Consider the following 18,876-nt stretch of genomic DNA (forward strand, 5'->3'; position numbering starts at 1 on the left):
GAAGAAATCTGTTGAACAGGCGTAACGTTTCAGCAATAAAGATACCCAAGCGATGCATATATCTTATTCTTTAGAAAACGGTGACCCACCGAGCAGTACAATACACAGTCACATAGTTACTGATATATTCCAGTGTCACAGTCAGACGTCTAACTGTCTAAGGAACAGTAATGAAGTAACTGTAACTGAATACTGTAAACTACCAGTGTAGCTCATCCTGTGATGGCTAGTGCGAAGAACAATGTTACACTGAGCATAATTTGTTGCATCAGTAAGATATTACAGCCACTTCGCATATTATAACTTCAGCTTATCTCTACTTAGTACGATATGTAATTACAATCTTGGCTTTTTATCTTACTAGTCTATATACTCATCGACTAAGCTCAGGTGTAAAGTGTGGATACAATCTCAGTATTTCAGAAATCTTGTTAGGGTTTGTTAGGACATGTCTGAATGTCTGGACACATTACCATATAATGTACCGGTGCCTGAACCCTGACTCTGCCATATTAAGAACATATATGCAGATAAATGGTTCAGAACCAACAGAGTGATAAATTAGACATATGTGCAACACTTGGGCATCTTTATTGTGAAAACGTTTCGCCACACAGTGGCTTCATTAGTCCAATACAAAGAAGAATGGTGAAGATCAGAAAGATTTTGACGTAATCAGTCCCTCAGCCTGGAGTCGATATAATCAGTCCATCAGTCTTGAAACGACTACGGCATATGCAAGAAGCGGCTTATATACTGCATACAGGTGAAGTGAAGCCTGTCGTAGACGGTGTCACTTTGGACAAATCCACAGGCGGAAGTAGGTCATACCTACAATGCAATGAGCCTACTGGCCCATACATGGCAGGTCCTTTTAAAAACCAACCATTTCCACCCACCCACTTGTCTAGCCTTTTCCCAGAGCTACCCAACCTTTTGCTTCATTACCTCTGGTGCTAATCAAACTCAGCCTTTCTCACTTATATATTTGTCATATGACTGACATCTCCATGCATAGTGCACTGCCATAGATATTTAGAGCGTAGCCTGAGTCTAGCAGTGACCGGGGCTGAGCTACTGATTACCTCAACACTTGTATATAATTCTTCCTTGTATTGGTAAAGCCGCTGGTTGACGAAACGTCTACAAATAAAGATACCCAGATGTTGCACCTGTGTCTAGTTCTGCATGGGTATCCAAGGCAGTCGATGTTTCACCTATGTACACACGAATGTATTCCACACAGTATTCTGCAGTATCCGTTGTGGGGGATGCGATAGCGTGTACGTAAGAAAGACTTCGAGGGGCTTGGATACCTGACTACAAGAACACAGACGCGCCAGTAGGAAGGAAGACAGAAGAAATGCATTCTATAGAATATAGCACTGATTCCAGACGCAATAATTATTCCAAGTGGCTAAGCTCACTACAGTGTATTGCAGCATCAGTACTCTTATGGAGCAATGATCCTAACCTGCCGTCCATGTCCTCATCTCCGGCAAGTGCCTTATATCAATTAATTTGTATACTTGAGATACTGGTTCACACGGAGCTTCTCTGTCCTCTTTCAGAACCCACTGACAGACACTGTATGGTTCCATTGCCTATGTGAGGTTAGTTAGATCGTCTCCTCTTTTTTGTGTATATTGTCTCTAATCTTCTATTTTTGACTTACTGTTGATGCACTTGTCGTCAAGGAAAACACCTTAAAGCGCTTGTTGGCCTTCTCACAGACAGTTTGGTACTTTATTGTGAGGTCAATCTCTCCCTTCGTCAGTCTTAATACATGATCCTTTACCATGGTGATGAGGGTAGAACGTGAGGGGGCTGGACGAGGAGAATCAAGGGGATGATGGGAAAGGTTAAGGGGAGGGGTGAAGGGAAAGGGTGAGGGGAGAGGTGAGTGTAAGGTTGAAAGGATGGGGGGAAGGCAGGAGCGGAGCCCCCCAGAGTAATATTAGCACCAGGAACGCGATATTAAAGGTCGACTTGAGCTCATTCGCCTCAGCCTCTCTCCTCTTGAGGCACTGCCTCCAGCAGCCACATGGCTTAACTCCACCAGCCACATGACTATCCATCAGCCATGTGGCTTTACTCCACCAGCCATATGACTATCCATCAGCCACGTGGCTTTCCTCCACCAACCATATGACTATCCATCAGCCACGTGGCTTTACTCCACCAGCCATATAACTATCCATCAGCCACGTGGCTTTACTCCACCAGCCATATGACTATCCATCAGCCATGTGGCTTTACTCAATCAGCCATATGACTATCCATCGGCCACGTGACTTTACTCCACCAGCCATGTGAATACCCAGCAGCCACATCGCTTTACTCCACCAGCTATATGACTATCCATCAGCCATGTGGCTGTACTCCAACGGCCACATGACTATCCATCGGCCACTTGGCTTTACCAGCAATGTGAATACCCAGCAGCCACATGGCTTTACTCCACTAGACATATGACTATCCATCAGCCACGTGGCTTTACTCCACCAGCCATGTAACTACCTAGCAGCCACATGGCTTTGCTCCACCAGCCACAAGTTAGGTTTAGTTTTGCTAGTAGCTTACATACAAAATATAAATAAATCATTTTAAATATTTACAGCACTATATTTTTTTGGTTTATTTTCAAACAACAACAGCAAATAACAATAATAATAATAATAATAATAATAATAATAATAATAATAATAATAATATTAATAACAGTACATTATAATATTGTTAAATCCTTGTGCTTCAAATTGTGAAGGCTCGTTCATCAGTTTGCAAATAGTGAGACAGGAAACCATACCACGGGCGGGGATAGAACCCGCGATCAGAGAGTCTCGTGGTTTGGTATGTTTGCAATCGTGTCATTACAATTTGGTGAGTCGTGAGACAGGATACTGTCTCCCCACCACACGTACTTTGATGTCTCTCCAACAAACACCCCTCAAGGGAGGTTCCTTGCTGCTGGTGAGGGGCTCTTGATCTAGGAAATTAGGTCTATGCTCCAGTTACCTGAATTGAGCCCTTCTCTCTTCCATCCTCCCCCCCCCATAGGTGCTGTATATTCCCTACAGGTTTAGCGCCCCCCTTAATAATAATAATCTCCAAAAGACAAAGCATGATGTGTTATTTAATTTTGTTTACTCTAGAGCAGAGGTTCCCAACATTTTCTTACTCCCGCACCCCTATCAAATTTTTGCTCTAACCTCGCACCCCCTACAATTTAAACTTTGTTCAATGATAAAGGATGTGGAATCATACTGAATTTTATCAAAAGAAGATATTTCACTTTCTATTATAATATGTGAACAAAAATCAGACTTACAGAAAAGAAACATATCACAGAATGATATTTGAATACACCTTACAAAAATAATAACTCTTACTTGAAATATATACAAAAAAGTCAAATCAAGAACTAACTTTCAATCCTTTAGAAAGGAATTTTATTTTTTTAATATTTAAAAAATCAAACATATGGACAAGAAAGGATGTCTCCAATTAACATTTGAATATACCATACAAAAAATAGTTACTTTATTTAAATATGTAAAAGATAATAAAATCAAAAGGCTGACTTCCAAAAAGTTTGCGAATCCATTTTAATTCAATGACTCTTTTGTTCCTGTTTCTTGCTTGAGAGTTTTTCAAAACGGGGAACTATGTTGGTGATAGCAACACGCATGTCTGCCTGTGCATTCAAACGATTTCTAGATTTTGTCTTAATTGACAAAAGAGTACTAAATCCTGATTCACATAAGCAAGTTGTCGCAAATGGAATGAGCACAGTTAGTGCAGTTTCACTAAGTCTTCCGTTGCAAGTGAAACCAAAACGAACGTAGATAAATTAGACACATTTGCAACTCTTGGGTATCTTTATTGAGGAAACGTTTCGCCACACAGTGGCTTCATCAGTCCATACAAAGGAGAATCTTGAAGAACAGGAGGAAAATGAGGTAATCCTCCTGTTCTTCAAGATTCTCCTTTGTATGGACTGATGAAGCCACTATGTGGCGAAACGTTTCCTCAATAAAGATATCCAAGAGTTGCACATGTGTCTAATTTATCAACATGTCGGTTCTCTGAACCATTCATCTACAAAACGAACGTAGTCATCATTCCATTTCCTTTTTTTCGACATGGTGAAGGGTTATGATGATAATCTGAAATGAAGAGATAAAATAAAGATAATGGTAATTTTACTATGATTATTGAATATTAATAAGTAATAAATGAATCAATTTCCTGTTATTAAGACGGACGCTTCTCGCACCCCCTGGAATGATGTCTCGCACCCCCAGGGGTGCGAGCACCCCCTGGTTGGGAACCCCTGCTCTAGACTATAAGACGGTGAGACAGACCTCAGTCACATGACCTAAAGCTCTAGCCTCGCCAGAAATTTTACACTTCTGACGAACAAAACATCCGTTATGTATCGTTACGTTACATATCCCTACTTTATGTATTTTTACATTATGTATCTTTGCAGTATGTTTTCCTACATTTTGGTTTTTACTTCTACATGTGATATTTTTTTTATTTTCGACCTAAATTTGCTTAGAAAGCATTTACAAAAATGCAAAACCACAAAGCTGAAGGGGGAAAAAAAAGATCGATTTATTTCAGTCTTACTTGTAGACCCTCACCAGCAGATCTCCTGAATGATGTCTCTGCTGATGACGGTGTCTGCTGATGACGGTGTCTGCTGATGACGGTGTCTGCTGATGACGGTGTCTGCTGAGGACGGTTTGTGCTAAGGAAGGTCTCTGCTGAAGTCGGTGTCTGCTAAGAAAGGTCTCTGCTGAAGACGGTGTCTGCTAAGAAAGGTCTCTGCTGAAGACGGTGTCTGCTAAGAAAGGTCTCTGCTGAAGACGGTGTCTGCTGAGATAGGTCTCTGCTGAGGAAGTTCCCAGCTGAAGCGGGTCTCTAAAGATGACATATACAGATTTCTCACTTTGTTTCAATTTCGTCCAGTTTGTGGTTGTTATTGCATCTTTCTCTCCATCCTTTCCACTGTTTTCTTTTTATGGTACTGGACCCATTACACCGTCCTGTCGTCCACACACAACATTTGTTTTCAAAGGCATTACTGTTAGTGGATTTCTGCCCGAGCTAAATAAAACAACAACAAAACAATTCTGTTTATTTTAGGCTAGGCTAGGCTAGGCTAGGCTAGGCTAGGTTAGGCTAGGCTAGGTTAGGCTAGGCTAGGCTAGGCTAGTTGAGATTAAGACACATGTGCAACATCTGGGTATCTTTATTGTAGACGTTTCGCCATCCAGTGGCTTTATCAATACAAATTCTAGGACATAACTTGAAGACAGTAGAACTATGTACAGAAGATGAGGTAATCAGTCCCTCAACCTAGGAGTAGGTGCGAAGAGCACCATAGTCGTGGAGATTCTGAAGCAGAGGAAAGGACCCTGGCGCTTATATAGTAACGTCAGGTGTAGCAGACGAGGGCATAGTCACTGGTAGGCGGGATTCCCCAGTGGAAGTAGGTCCTTTCCAAAGAGATGGATAGTCGTAGTAGTAGTTGTCGTAGTCGTGAAGGTTATGTACATGTCCTCAGAATTAAGATTCCATGATGTTGCAGTGTCTGACAAGTTGTGTACGAATGGTATATAACACCGACAAGTGGCTAGGCTAGGCTAGGCTAGGTTAGGCTAGGCTAGGCTAGGCTAAGCTAGGTTAGGCTAGGGTAGATAAGTCATGTTATGTTATGACATGTTATGCTACGTTAAGTCATTTTACGTTTGGTTGTATTTTGTTGTTATAGCGCGTTAAGTCATATTATAATATGTTAAATCATGTTATATTATGTTAAGTCATGTTATAATATGTTAATCATGTTATAATATGTTAAGTCATGTTATAATATGTTAAGTCATGTTATAATATGTTAAGTCATGTTATAATATGTTATGTCATGTTATAATACGTTAAGTCATGTTATAATATGTTAAGTCATGTTATAATATGTTAAGTCATGTTATAATAAGTCATGTTATAATATGTTAAGCCATGTTATAATATGTCATGTTATGTTAACTCATATTATGTTATGTTATAATACGTTAAGTCATGTTATTCTATGTTATATTAAGTCATATTATGCTATGTAAGGTATGTAATGCGACGTTTAGGTATATCATGTTATTTTTTATTATTTTAACTTAGGTTAAATTAAGTTAGGGCTGCTAAGACATGCTATGTTGTGTTTTGCTATATTATGCTATGTTTTTTATGTTTAAGTTATATTTATATTTTATGGTATGTTATGGTATGGTATAGTTATGTTATTTTACTTTGTTTTATGTTATGGTAGGTTAGGTTGGGTTAGGTTGCTACTGAACTATGATTAGTGCATGGTGTATCGAACCTCCAGCACTCCTTGCGATAAATAAATACAATACAATTAATTCGTGTCCTTAGTTCTTGTATGTCTCAGTAATTGCAGATTCCATTATTACTTTTTTGGATATTTTCAATTTTTTTTATCGCTAGGCTTACGTAATCTCTGTGTTATTCCGTTTTTTGATTATCAGAAGGTATACAATACCGACAGGTTGGTAGATAAGACACATAGGCAACATTTAGGCAACTTTATTCCGAAACGTTTCGCTTACACAGTAGGCTTCTTCAGTCGAGTACAGAAAGTAGGCTGGAGCAGTAGAGGTGTGAAGACGATGTAATCAGTCCATCAGTTCATCAGTTCAGTTAGTTCCAGACTTTGGAACAGAACTTCTCCAGACTGAGGGACTGATAACCTCAAATCTACGACTTCAACGGTGATGGACTGATTATATCGTCTTCACATCTCTACTGCTCCTGCCTACTTTCTGTACTCGACTGAAGAAGCCTACTGTGTAGGCGAAACGTTTCGGAATAAAGTTGCCTAAATGTTGCCTATGTCTCTTATCTATTCCGCTTTGTGTTTAGCTACATTTCCAATTGTTTGCCTTATCTCTTTTCTTTGCTATTCTTTTCTCTAATGGGTCCTGTTTCGTTGTATTACCATTGATTTCGTTACATAACACTGGTGATCAGAAAGAAGTGGAGTTTTGAGATGAGTGGAATGAACATGACCAGACAACTGCTTAGTAGACACACTGAAGATGAGGCAGTGGTGCACAACCCTCCACCAAATAGCAAGAGACCAAGGCAGGAATATGACACCAGCAACAAAGCTGTTATGTAGATCATAGCAAAAAGTCAGAAAAAGAGCCCATGTGACAAATATAGAGATTTGGGATCCACAAAGTGAGTCGAAAACGTGAGGGGCTACGATGACGGAGGTGACGATGGAACATTTTGGTTGCCACTATATCAGCAATACAAACAGAAAGAGGGAGAGAGAGAGAGAGAGAGAGAGAGGAGGAGGAGGAGGAGATGAACCAGCAAGGCTGGACCTAATATTCAGCATAAGTTCATCAGACAGGAAAAAATGAACATGAGATGCCTCGAGGGTACCAGGAAGCCTGCAGTACCGAGTTGTGAATATTTTTTTTCGGGGGGGGGGAGGGGGAGGGGAAATAAACCTGGAGAGAAGCGAAGCAGAAAAGGGAATGGGGAAAAAAATTTCAGAAGATTCAACTGTTTAGGAATGAAAAAAATTCTCGAATATAGTGAGAGAGGGAATTTACGGAGCGTCAACGAATAAGGAGGCATATCTAGTTGGAAAGTGCCATTATACATAAGAGAAAACTTACTCCAGAGGGTAGGATTAAGAAGGATATGAACAGGGGGAACCCAAGGTTCATGCAGAGATGCAGAACAGAAGTTTAATGAACAAGAGACTAGAGTAAATGTTAAAATCTAAGACAGCAGAAACAGGGAAGTGAACAAAATTGCCAAAAACAAATATTCATAGGTAGCATCAAATTGTGATTTCAAATAATATTTAACTGGTTGCAAACAAAGGGTAATTGCCCAGATGGAGGGAGTGAAATGGGCAATTTTGTCAAATGGGGTCCCAGAAGATTCGGTACAGAGACCTACAATGTTCTGGTGTACATTTGCAGTTAGTGTGAATCTGAACAAAACAACACCAGGAGAAGACAAGGAAAAGTCTCAAATAAGATTTGAACTGCATCATTGGTTGGATAAGTGGCTGTTGTATTTCAACCAACGCAAATGCAAGGTTGAGGAAAAAAAAAGAAAATTGAGGAAAAATAACAGAAGCTCTCACTCTCTCTCTCTCTCTCTCTCTCTCTCTCTCTCTCTCTCTCTCTCTGAGCCCCAGCATCCCCCTAACAGTTTTGATGCAAGTAATTATCTCTCCCTCTCACCTACTCTATCTCGCTCCCTCTCCCTCTTCCATCCAATTACTAGCATGCTCGCTTTTTCTCTTTGTCTCCCTCCCTCACTTTTACCCTTGGAGTCACTGGTGGGATGGGGAGGTAGGGAAGGAACCAGGATGGGGAGGAAAAGATGGAAAAAAAATAATGTAAAATACCGAGGGATGATTGGGAGGAAAAGATGAATAACTGGGAGGGAGGAATGACTGAGAGGAAGGGAAGAATGATTGGCAAACAAAATGATTGAGAGGAAGGAGGAATGATAGGGAGGAAGAGAGAGATGATTTGCGGTAGGAAATAGGGATGGGGAGGAAGGAAAGAATATTTGGGAGGAAGGAAAGGATGGCTGGGAGGAAGAAATTACTGGGAGAAATAGAGAATTGAAATGGAGGTTGAAAGTGGTTACTGTGGGATTGACTATCAGGAAGGAAGGAGGGAAGGAAGGAAGGAAGAGAAGATGGAGGGTGATTATTGGTATGGACGAAGGGAGAGTGGTATGGTACGAAGGGATGTTCTATTGGGATGGTCAGAATTTAGTGAGAATGTGGAAGGGATAACTGGGATGGGGAATACTTGTGAGGGAGAAAAATATTAGTGGAAGGGGAAGAGGAATAATAAGAAGGGAGAATATTTGGGTGGGAGGGAAAACAGGATGACATGTAGGGAAGAAAAGAAGGAAGGAAGGAAGGTAAGAAGGAAGGAAGGAAGGTAAGAAGGAAGGAAGGAAGGCAAGAAGGAAGGAAGGCAAGAAAGAAGGAAGGAAAGCAAGAAGGAAGGAAGGAAGGCAAGAAGGAAGGAAGGTAAGAAAGATGGAAGGAAAGCAAGAAGGAAGGAAGGCAAGAAAGAAGGAAGGAAGGCAAAGAAAGAAGGAAGGAAGGCAAGAAGTAAGGAAGGAAGGCAAGAAGGAAGGAAGGAAGGCAAAGAAGGAAGGAAGGCAAGAAGTAAGGAAGGAAAGCAAGAAGGAAGGAAGGAAGTCAAGAAGGAAAGAAGGAAGGTAAAGAAAGAAGGAAGGAAGGCAAGAAGTAAGGAAGGAAGGCAAGAAGGAAGAAAGGAAGGCAAGAAGGAAGGAAGGAAGGCAAAGAAAGAAGGAAGGAAGGCAAGAATTAAGGAAGGAAGGAAGGCAAGAATTAAGGAAGGAAGTCAAAGAAAGAAGGAAGGAAGGAAGGCAAGAAGTTAGGAAGGAAGGCAAGAAGGAAGGAAGGAAGGCAAGAAGGAAGGAAGGAAGGCAAAGAAGTAAGGAAGGAAGGCAAGAAGGAAGGAAGGAAGGAAGGCAAGAAGTAAGGAAGGAAGGCAAGAAGTAAGGAAGGAAGGCAAGAAGGAAGGAAGGCAAGAAGGAAGGAAGGAAGGCAAAGAAAGAAGGAAGGAAGGCAAGAAGGAAGGAAGAAAGGCAAGAAGGAAGGAAGGAAGGCAAGAAGGAAGGAAGGCAAAGAAAGAAGGAAGGAAGGCAAGAAGGAAGGAAGGCAAGAAGGAAGGAAGGAAGGCAAAAAGGAAGGAAGGAAGGCAAGAAGGAAGGAGGGAAGGAAGGCAAGAAGGAAGGAAGGAAGGGTTATTTTGAGAGAAAAGTTATCATTCCATTGTGTACAAGTCGTTTCCTGTGATTACATTACAGTGGCTTGTGCGTGCGCGCGCGCGCGTGTGTGTGTGTACTCGCCTAGTTGTACTCACCTAGTTGAGGTTGCAGGGGTCGAGTCATAGCTCCTGGCCCCGCTTCTTCACTGGTCGCTACTAGGTCACTCTCCCTGAAGCATGAGCTTTATCATACCTGTGTGTGTGTGTGTGTGTGTGTGTGTGTGTGTGTGTGTGCGTGTGTGCGTGTGTGCGTGTGTGCGTGTGTGTGTGTGTGTGTGTGTGTGTGTGTGTGCATGTGTGTGCATGTGTATGCGTGTATATATATACTCACCTAATTGTACTCGCCTAATTGTAGTTGCAGGGGTCGATTCATAGCTCCTGGCCCCTCGTCTTCACTTATCACAACTAGGTCACTCCCTCCCTGCTTTATCATACCTCATCTTAAAGCTATGTATAGATCCTGCCTCCACCACCCCCTTTCCAGACTATTCCGCTTCCTGACAACTCTGTAACTGAAGAAATACTTCTTAACATCCCTGTGACTCATCTGAGCCTTCAACTTTTAACTGCGACCCCCTTGTTGCTGTGTCCCATCTCTGGAACATAGTGTCCCTGTCCATCTTGTTGATTCTTCCTGGTCTTTTATATGTTATCATGTGTCCCCTGTCTTTCCTGTCCTCCAGTGTCGTCAGGTCGATTTCCCTTAACCTCTCCTCGTAGGACATACCCCTTAGCTCCGGGACTAGTCTTGTTGCAAACGTTTGCATGACTCCTTACTGAGATGTCGGAATGCTATTCTTAGGATTGCCAGGCGCCCGTATGCCGCAACAGTTATTTGGTTGAAGTGCGCCTCATATGTGTTCGGTGTTATACTCTCCCCATGATCCTTTATCTTGAGTGAGGTTTGTAGTCTTTGGCCCCTAGACTGTATTCCGTCTGCGGTCTTCTTTGCCCTACCCCGATTTTCATAACTTTGCATTTGGCGGGGTTGAACTCGAGGAATAATTTCCTGGACCAGGCTTGTAGCCTCTCCAGACCCCTTTGTAGTCCTGCCTGGTCCTCCTCCGATTGAATTGTTCTCATTAACTTGACATCGTCTGCAAACAGAGACACTGAGTCTATTCCTTCCGTCATGTCATTCACATATACCAGAAACAGCATAGGGTCTAGGATTGACACCTGTGGGACCCCGCTCGTCATGAGCGACCAGTCCAATACCTCGTCGCGTACCATGACTCGCTGCTGCCTTCCTGTCAGGTCTTCTCTGATCCATTGCAGTGCCTTCTCTGTTATACGTGCCTGGTATTCCAGCTTTTGCACCAATCTCTTGTGTAGAACTGAGTCAAAAGCTTTCTTACAGTCCAAGAAAATACAGTCAACCCACCCCTCTTGTCTTACTGCTGCCACCTTGTCATAGAACTCCAGTAAGTTTGTGGACTCACCTATTTGCGGTTGCAGGGGTCGATCCATAGCTCTGGCTTCTCACTGGTTGCTAGTAGGTCCTCTCTCTGCTCCATGAGCTGTATCATATCTCGTCTTAAAACTCTGTATAGTTTCTGCCTCCACTACAGGGCTCTGGTGGCCTGGTGGTTAACGCTCTCGCTTCACACGGTGAGGGCCTGGGTTCGATTCCCAGCCAGAGTAGAAACATTGAACGTGTTTCTTTACACCTGTTGTCTATGTTCCCCATCAGTAAAATGGGTACCTGGGTGTTAGTCGACTTGTGTGGGTCGCATCCTGGGACACTGACCTAAGGAGGCCTGGTCACAGACCGGGCCGCGGGGGCGTTGACCCCCGGAACTCTCTCCAGGTAAACTCTCCAGGTAACTATGTCACTTTCCAGACTATTCCACTTCCTGACACCTCTATGACTGAAGAAATATTTCCTAACATCCCTTTGACACATATGAGCTTCAACTTTCAATTGTGACCCCTTGTTTCTGTGTCCCATCTCTGGAACATCCTGTCTTTGTCCACCTTGTCAATTCCTCGCAGTATTTTATATGTCGTTATCATGTCTCCCCTAACCCTCCTGTTCTCCAGTGTCATTAGGCCGAAAGTCCTTAACCTTTCTTCGTAGAACATTTTCCTTAGCTCTGGGACTAGTCATGTTCCAAACCTTTGTACTTTCTCTAATTTCTTGACGTACTTCACCATGTGTGAGTTCCAAACTGGTGATTCATACTACATTATGGGCCTGATGTACACGGTGTACAGACTCTTGAATGGTTCCTTACTGAGATATTGGAACGCTATTTTTAGGTTAGCCAGGCGCCCATGTGCTACAGGAGATATCTAGTTGATGTCCGCCTCAGATGCGCTCAGTATTATACTCACACCAAGATTCTTTTCTTTGAGTGAGGTTTGCAGTCTTTGGCCACCTAGTCTTTACTTTGTCTGCAGTCTTTTTTGCCCTTTCCCGATCTTCATGACTGCATTTGGTGAGGTTAAATTCTAGGAACCAGTTTCTGGACGAGGCTTGCAGCCTATCCAGGTCCCTTCGTATTCCTGCCTGATCCTCGTCCGATTTAATTCTCCTCATTAACTTCACATCATCTGCAAACAGGGATACTCCTGAGTCTATCCCTTCTGTCATGTCATTCACACATACCAAAAACAGCACTGGTCCTAGGACTGACCCCTGTGGAACCCCGCTCGTCACAGGTGACCACTCTGACACCTCGTCACGTACCTTGACTAATGGTTGCCTCCTTATCAGGTATTCTCTTATCCATTGCAGTACCTTTCCCGTTATGCATACCTGATCCTCTAGCTTTTGTATTAATCTTTTGTGAGGAACTGTGTCGAAGACCTTATTGCAGTCCAAGAATATGCAAACTACCCACCCGTCTCTCTCATGTCTTACTTCCGTTAACTTGCTGTAAAACTCCACTAGGTTTGTGACACAGGATTTCCCTTTCCTGAAACCGTGCTGGTTGTCATTTATAAGCTTGTTCCTTTCTCAGTGCTCCACCACTCTTCTGATAATTTTCTCCATGACTTTACATAGTGTACGTGTCAGCATAGTTGCTGATCCCTGTGTTGTATAGCATATTAGTATCATCCATGTGCTTTAGATAGGAGATCCCTTTTAGGCCTGTGACTTTGTGTGACGTCACGGGATGCACATGTGTACGTTCGTACCTCTGCCTCGGTCTCAGTCGGCGTTAGACATCCAGGCTAGGACAGGCAGAGGCTGGGCTCCATTTCTCATCATCTCAGTCTGACAATATATATCGTTACCATCCAACAAGTGTGTCTACCTTCAACCCTCGATATCTCCATTTAAGAACCCCTACGATAAATGGTGGCAACGGAGGGCCTGTAATTCTGATGATTACAGCGATTTCTGGAGATATATTTCGACCGAGCCTGCCATCTTTTGAGTAGGCCTACCGAGAAGGTTAACGCCAGCCAGCTATCTCAGCCAGTTCTCCCGCCCAAGCTCCTACCAGCTTCTACACCATTCACTGGTCAGTCTCTTTGTATTAATGTTTATCTGCTTATTTGCATCACTCCAGAGGGGTTGACCCGAGTTTGCAAAATAAGTCAGGTTCCCATCTGTGGTGAGGGAGCCCAGTCGAGCCTAGTCTACTCCATCCAGTTCCTTTGCCTGCCAAGCCAGCTTCCATCCCTGCTGTGCTCATCGTGAGAAGTTATCAAGCTATTCTGTGTGAAGGGTTAAGATAAGCCAGCTAGCAACTAACCCAGGTGTCTTACCCCAGTACTCAAGCAAGCCACGTGAGTAGTCTTCATCGCTTGTGATTCAAGCTCCAAGCAATTCTGAGTGCTCTTTTTCATCCTTGTGGTGTTGTGGTATTTCCTGGGTGCATTTTAAGCTAGCCAGCTTAGAATATCTTCGTGGCAGTGTGGTTGTCCTCAGTGAGGCTTACTCCGTTCAACCCATAGGCCCAACCACCCACTCACCACGTGTGTCTCACCATTGCCCGGTCATAGCCCTGTTTACCCACTCACCCAACCTCTACCAGTGTTTTGGTGCAATACTAAGGGTTGTAGAACCATATTTTAAGGACCACATAGGGGGTCAAGAGCTAGAGTGTGTTTTGCGCCACTGTTAAACGCCTCCTGTGTGAAGTCTATCGTCGATGTAAGCGCAATTCTATGGTTACATGTGCAGAGGACAGCAGCAAGACGACATAAACAATCCTCCAACCTTCCACCATCTACCTCATTCTTCACCAAGTCATCACAGCGGTAATATATTTTTTTTTTCATAGAGACATTTGCGAGTGTTGAGACATTTCTTTTTTGTGTTTCCAGTGATTTTTCTCTTAGTGACATTCAGTGACTCTTGATTAGACTCAGTGTTTATCATATACTGATTGCAATAATTTGATAATCTCCTTAATTCAGTGTTAATTTCCGTGCATTATCTTATGTCTGTTGTGTTGTGTGTCTTTTTATACACTTGAAGTAAGTACTTAGTGTTTTTCCTTTGTTGTGTGTGCAACATATGAGCAGTATAGAACTTGTGTTTACACTTCAGAATCACCTAGTGTTCTCAGTGATTCAGTGGAGTAATTCAGTAATTTATTTAGTTATATTCTGCATCACAACTCAGTAGTCTCAGTTATATATATTTCTTTCATCCCAGCATTAGTGTATTCTTTTTTTTTGTTCTCTGTGTGTTGAACATTCTTGTGTTCATATTCTTTCATTTAGCCAGTGTCTAATTTGTCTTATTTCCACAGACAATAGTGCCATTATTTTGTGCAAGCAAGAAATCGTTTTTTTTTCAAAATTTTTCACATACCAAGTTTCATTGCAAGAAAATTCTAGTATTGTGTTTATGTTGATGTGTTGTGTTCTGCATCACTGTAAGTGTTCAAATTTTTTTGTTCTGTGTTTTAGCACCTACTATTTTCCATGTTTCATTGAAGAAATTCACTCTTAGTGCAATTTTTTAAGTTCTTCTTTTAGAGTAAATTGTTCTTTTGCTTGTTAAGTGTTGCTTGAGTGCAGTTAAGAGTCAAAGTGTTCCCCCAGTTCATTCCTTGATATACTTCTTTTCTTGTGTGTGTAATAATTTTTTATGATTGCACATTGACTCATTTTGCAATAATTCTTGTGCAAATATTGTGTTGCCATTAAAGTTTTTCTTGGAGAGATTTTATGCAGTGTTGTGTAATACTTTTTGATTAGCAATTATTTGTAATATTGCTACTGTTTATTTCAGTGCAGTTTCATATGCTCTGTTCTGTGCATAATATTTTATTCTGTCTGAGCCATTTTATTTTATTCCAGTGAATTGTGTCCCAGTTTGTTTTATTTTTGCACAAGCTTTATTGAGTTCATTTTATCATTTTATTGTGTGTTACCCTATTGCATTGAAAGTAAAGACAACTCACTGTGCCATTCATTCAGTTTAAAGTAAAAGTTGAGCAAATTAGATTTGAGTAAAGTACAAGTTCTCTTGATTTTCAAAGTGTTGTTTGTTCAGATAAGCATTTTCTCTGTGACTGTGAGTTCTTTGCTTACTGTGTGACCTGTCAATTTTTAGTTACTTATGCAGAATCGTTAAGCATTTTCTTCCCGTTTAAGCTTATTGTGTCATTCTCTCCATTTTTCTTGTCTTTATGTCCTTCAGTAAGTTCACTGAGAAGATGTCCCAGTCGCTTTTGAACATTCACTTAGTGTATCATGCCAGTCAAAGTCAATATGAATCAGTCCACAGTACCAACATTTCCTTACTGACTGAAAGACAATACCTAGCCCTTGAGCAATGTGTTTGTTCTCACAGCTTGTATCTGAGATTTGTTAAAGTGCTGCAAAATGTGAAGTTCAGATTAAGTTCCTATAGATTCGTTCATTACTTATTAATGTAGCCGAGCGGTCAGGCACTAGTAACTCTGTCACTCCCATCTGTGTTCCACCTACACCTTCAGACTTGCAGGATAGTGTTCCATTGCCTCAAGTGTCCGGGGACACTCAGACTGCCTTGAGTGCACAGCCTATCCCTGCAATGACTGCTAGTTCGAGTAGTAGTTTCTCCACAGGGGATGCCTTGTCAGAAAACGATTACTTGAAACTAGTAATGCCATCTCTTGTTTATGTGACATGCTGTCTGCAAAAAGACGTCTCTGTTACAGCTAGAGTTCTCACTAGAGTGTCTGTTGTTGTTCCTAATGTTCCAGATGGTGATCCCACCCTAGTTGACAATAATCAGTGCATTGTAAGAAGTTATTTCTCGAGTAACTTTCACATGTTATTAACGTTTGTAAGTGAAGTTTCTTTATAGCTGATACCTCGTGTCACTGTGTGCGACTCAGATTGAATATCAGCATTGTTGACCGTGTTCATTTATTTTCTCCTGTGCTTGCAGTTTGAGATAGTAGATTCGTTCTCCCCTCCTCATATTGCGTGTTATAGCGTTAATTTTTTCAACTGGGGAGAGTCATCCACTCCACCGAGTTTGTTCATTCCTCCAGTAAGAAAGAACCGATCCCTTGTGTTCTGGTGATTCGATTCCTGCTCCAGGAAGATCTTATTCATACTGTGAATCCACCAGCACCCATTAGTGACTTTGTAATGAGCCAAGAATTACTGTATCGAACAGCCGAGTTGGGTACTCCAAGCAGAAGAGTGTACCAGTTAGTAATTCCACAGTCACTAGTGAACGTAGCTCTACAGCTAGTTCATGATGTACCAGGTGTTGCACACCCTGGTATGGATCGTTCTGTGAAACAAGCCAGAATGAAATACTTTTGGCCACGTATGGCAACTGACATTTTCGAGTATGTTAAGAAATTTAGTGTCTGTATGCAACATAAAGGGAATGTCAGTGGTCCTAATCCAATCCAAGTGTACCCAACCACTAGCGAACCGTGGGAAAGAGTTGCCCTTGACTTGTTAACCAATTTTAAATGTTCCCTCCAAGGCAACAAACATCTGTGTGTTATGGTAGACCATTTCACCAGATATTGTGAGTTAGTTCCTATTACAGATAAGACTACAGAGACAGTAGCTAAAGCGTTTAAAGAACGCATTATCTGCAGGCATACCACCCCTAAGTCCTAGTAACAGATAATGGAGGTGACTTCTGTAATGAGATTCTTGAAAATTTGTGTACTTTATACAAGATCTCTAAATCCACCATTGTTCCTCATCATCCTGCCAGCAATGGGTTAGCCGAAAGAACCAATAAGAAAGTACTTGATGTCCTGAGAGCCACTATCAACCCCAATAGTGAAACTTGGGATGAAGTCATACCAGATGTTCAATGTGCCATAAATTCTGCTTACAATGCTTCCATAGGTGATACTCCACATTATGCATTGTATGGTGTAGACAAGCGTTTACCCTATGAGTTGTTATATTCCACTCCGAAACCTAATTACAATCCTGATGATTTCGTAGCAACTCGTACCAGCATGGATCAAAGTGTTTTTAGAAGAATCCGTGAAACACTTCATAAATCAACAGCAGAATTTACTAGAGTAACTAATAGCCGTGCTAAGCTTTCAAAAGTCAAAGTAGGTTCGAGAGTAATGCTGACAAATTTCAACAAAACATCCGCAATGCCTAAGCTTGATCAAAAGTTTGTCGGACCTTATCGAGTTGTAGAACATATCTCTGGTAATAAGTATAAGGTTAGAGAAATTAGTACTGGTAAGTACAAAGAATCGCATTTAGATCATATGAAATTAGTATGCGATGTTGATGATATTGCTACCCAGACTAATGTGACAGATGCTGAAAATCCTCTTGACTCTGTACCCTCTACCTCAGATACTCAGATAACCAACCTGAATGTCGTTACTCCTTGCGTACTCGACAAGTAATGAGAAACCCACAGTATCTTTTGTAGATACTCGTTCAAGTCTCCCTCAGTCAAGGCATGTGTTAGCCATTGCAGAGGAATTCGATCCTCCCAGAGATGATAACCATTCTGCATATGTAAACCTCACCCTCGCAGAATTGGGTTTAAATGTACATAGACTGTATAACTAGATGTCTGATGAAATAAATTGTCAACTGTTTGTTATTAAGTGATTAGTTTTTTCAGGATTTTTTTTTTCGTATTCACGTTCCCTCCGTATTCTGAGAATTTGACAGTAATGATCTGAGTGCGCATGAGATGCCTTTGCTGTTAATTTCACCTTGTATATATATATTTATTCTTCCTTAGAATCCATAGAGTGCATGAATACAGATTGATCGATCAATTCCATCCATATTGTACAATGATTTGTTCTCATAGTTTGTAATGCATTACGTTAAAAGTGATTACGTTAACACCCATTACGTAAAATTAATTTTGTTAACATCCAGTATGATACCATCCATTAGTTCTAAGTTATATATGAATTTGTTATTGTATAGAATCAGCCCAGAACCGTCTGCCTGTTCAGCCTATAAGATAGTAGTGTATGTCGAGACGACATACGTAACGTGACCGAGCTCTCAGCATAGTTGCTGATCCCTGTGTTGTATAGCATATTAGTATCATCCATGTGCTTCAGATAGGAGATCCCTTTTAGGCCTGTGACTTTGTGTGACGTCACGGGATGCGCATGTGTACGTTCGTACCTCTGCCTCGGTCTCAGTCGGCGTTAGACATCCAGGCTAGGACAGGCAGAGGCTGGGCTCCATCTCCCATCATCTCAGTCTGACAATATATATTGTTACCATCCAACAAGTGTGTCTACCTTCAACCCTCGATATCTCCATTTAAGAACCCCTACGACATACGCATCAGTGACATTAGTCTGCAATTTAATGTCTCATGACTCTCTCCTTTCTTAAAAACTGGGACTACATTTACCTTCTTCCATATCTCAGGTTGCCAAGTTTCAATGAATGTGTTGAGATTGTTTTTAGTGGCACGCACAGCATCTCTGTTCTCTCTCTAAGGACACATGGAGAAATGTTCGGTCTCACTGCCTTTGAGGTATCAGTTTCACGTAGCAGCTTCTTCAGCTCCTCCTCGGTTGTGTGTATGTCATCCATCACTTGTTGGTATATCACTTGTTGGTGTACT

This window comes from Cherax quadricarinatus, chromosome 57 (assembly GCF_038502225.1).
Source record: "Cherax quadricarinatus isolate ZL_2023a chromosome 57, ASM3850222v1, whole genome shotgun sequence".
Lineage (NCBI taxonomy): Eukaryota > Metazoa > Arthropoda > Malacostraca > Decapoda > Parastacidae > Cherax > Cherax quadricarinatus.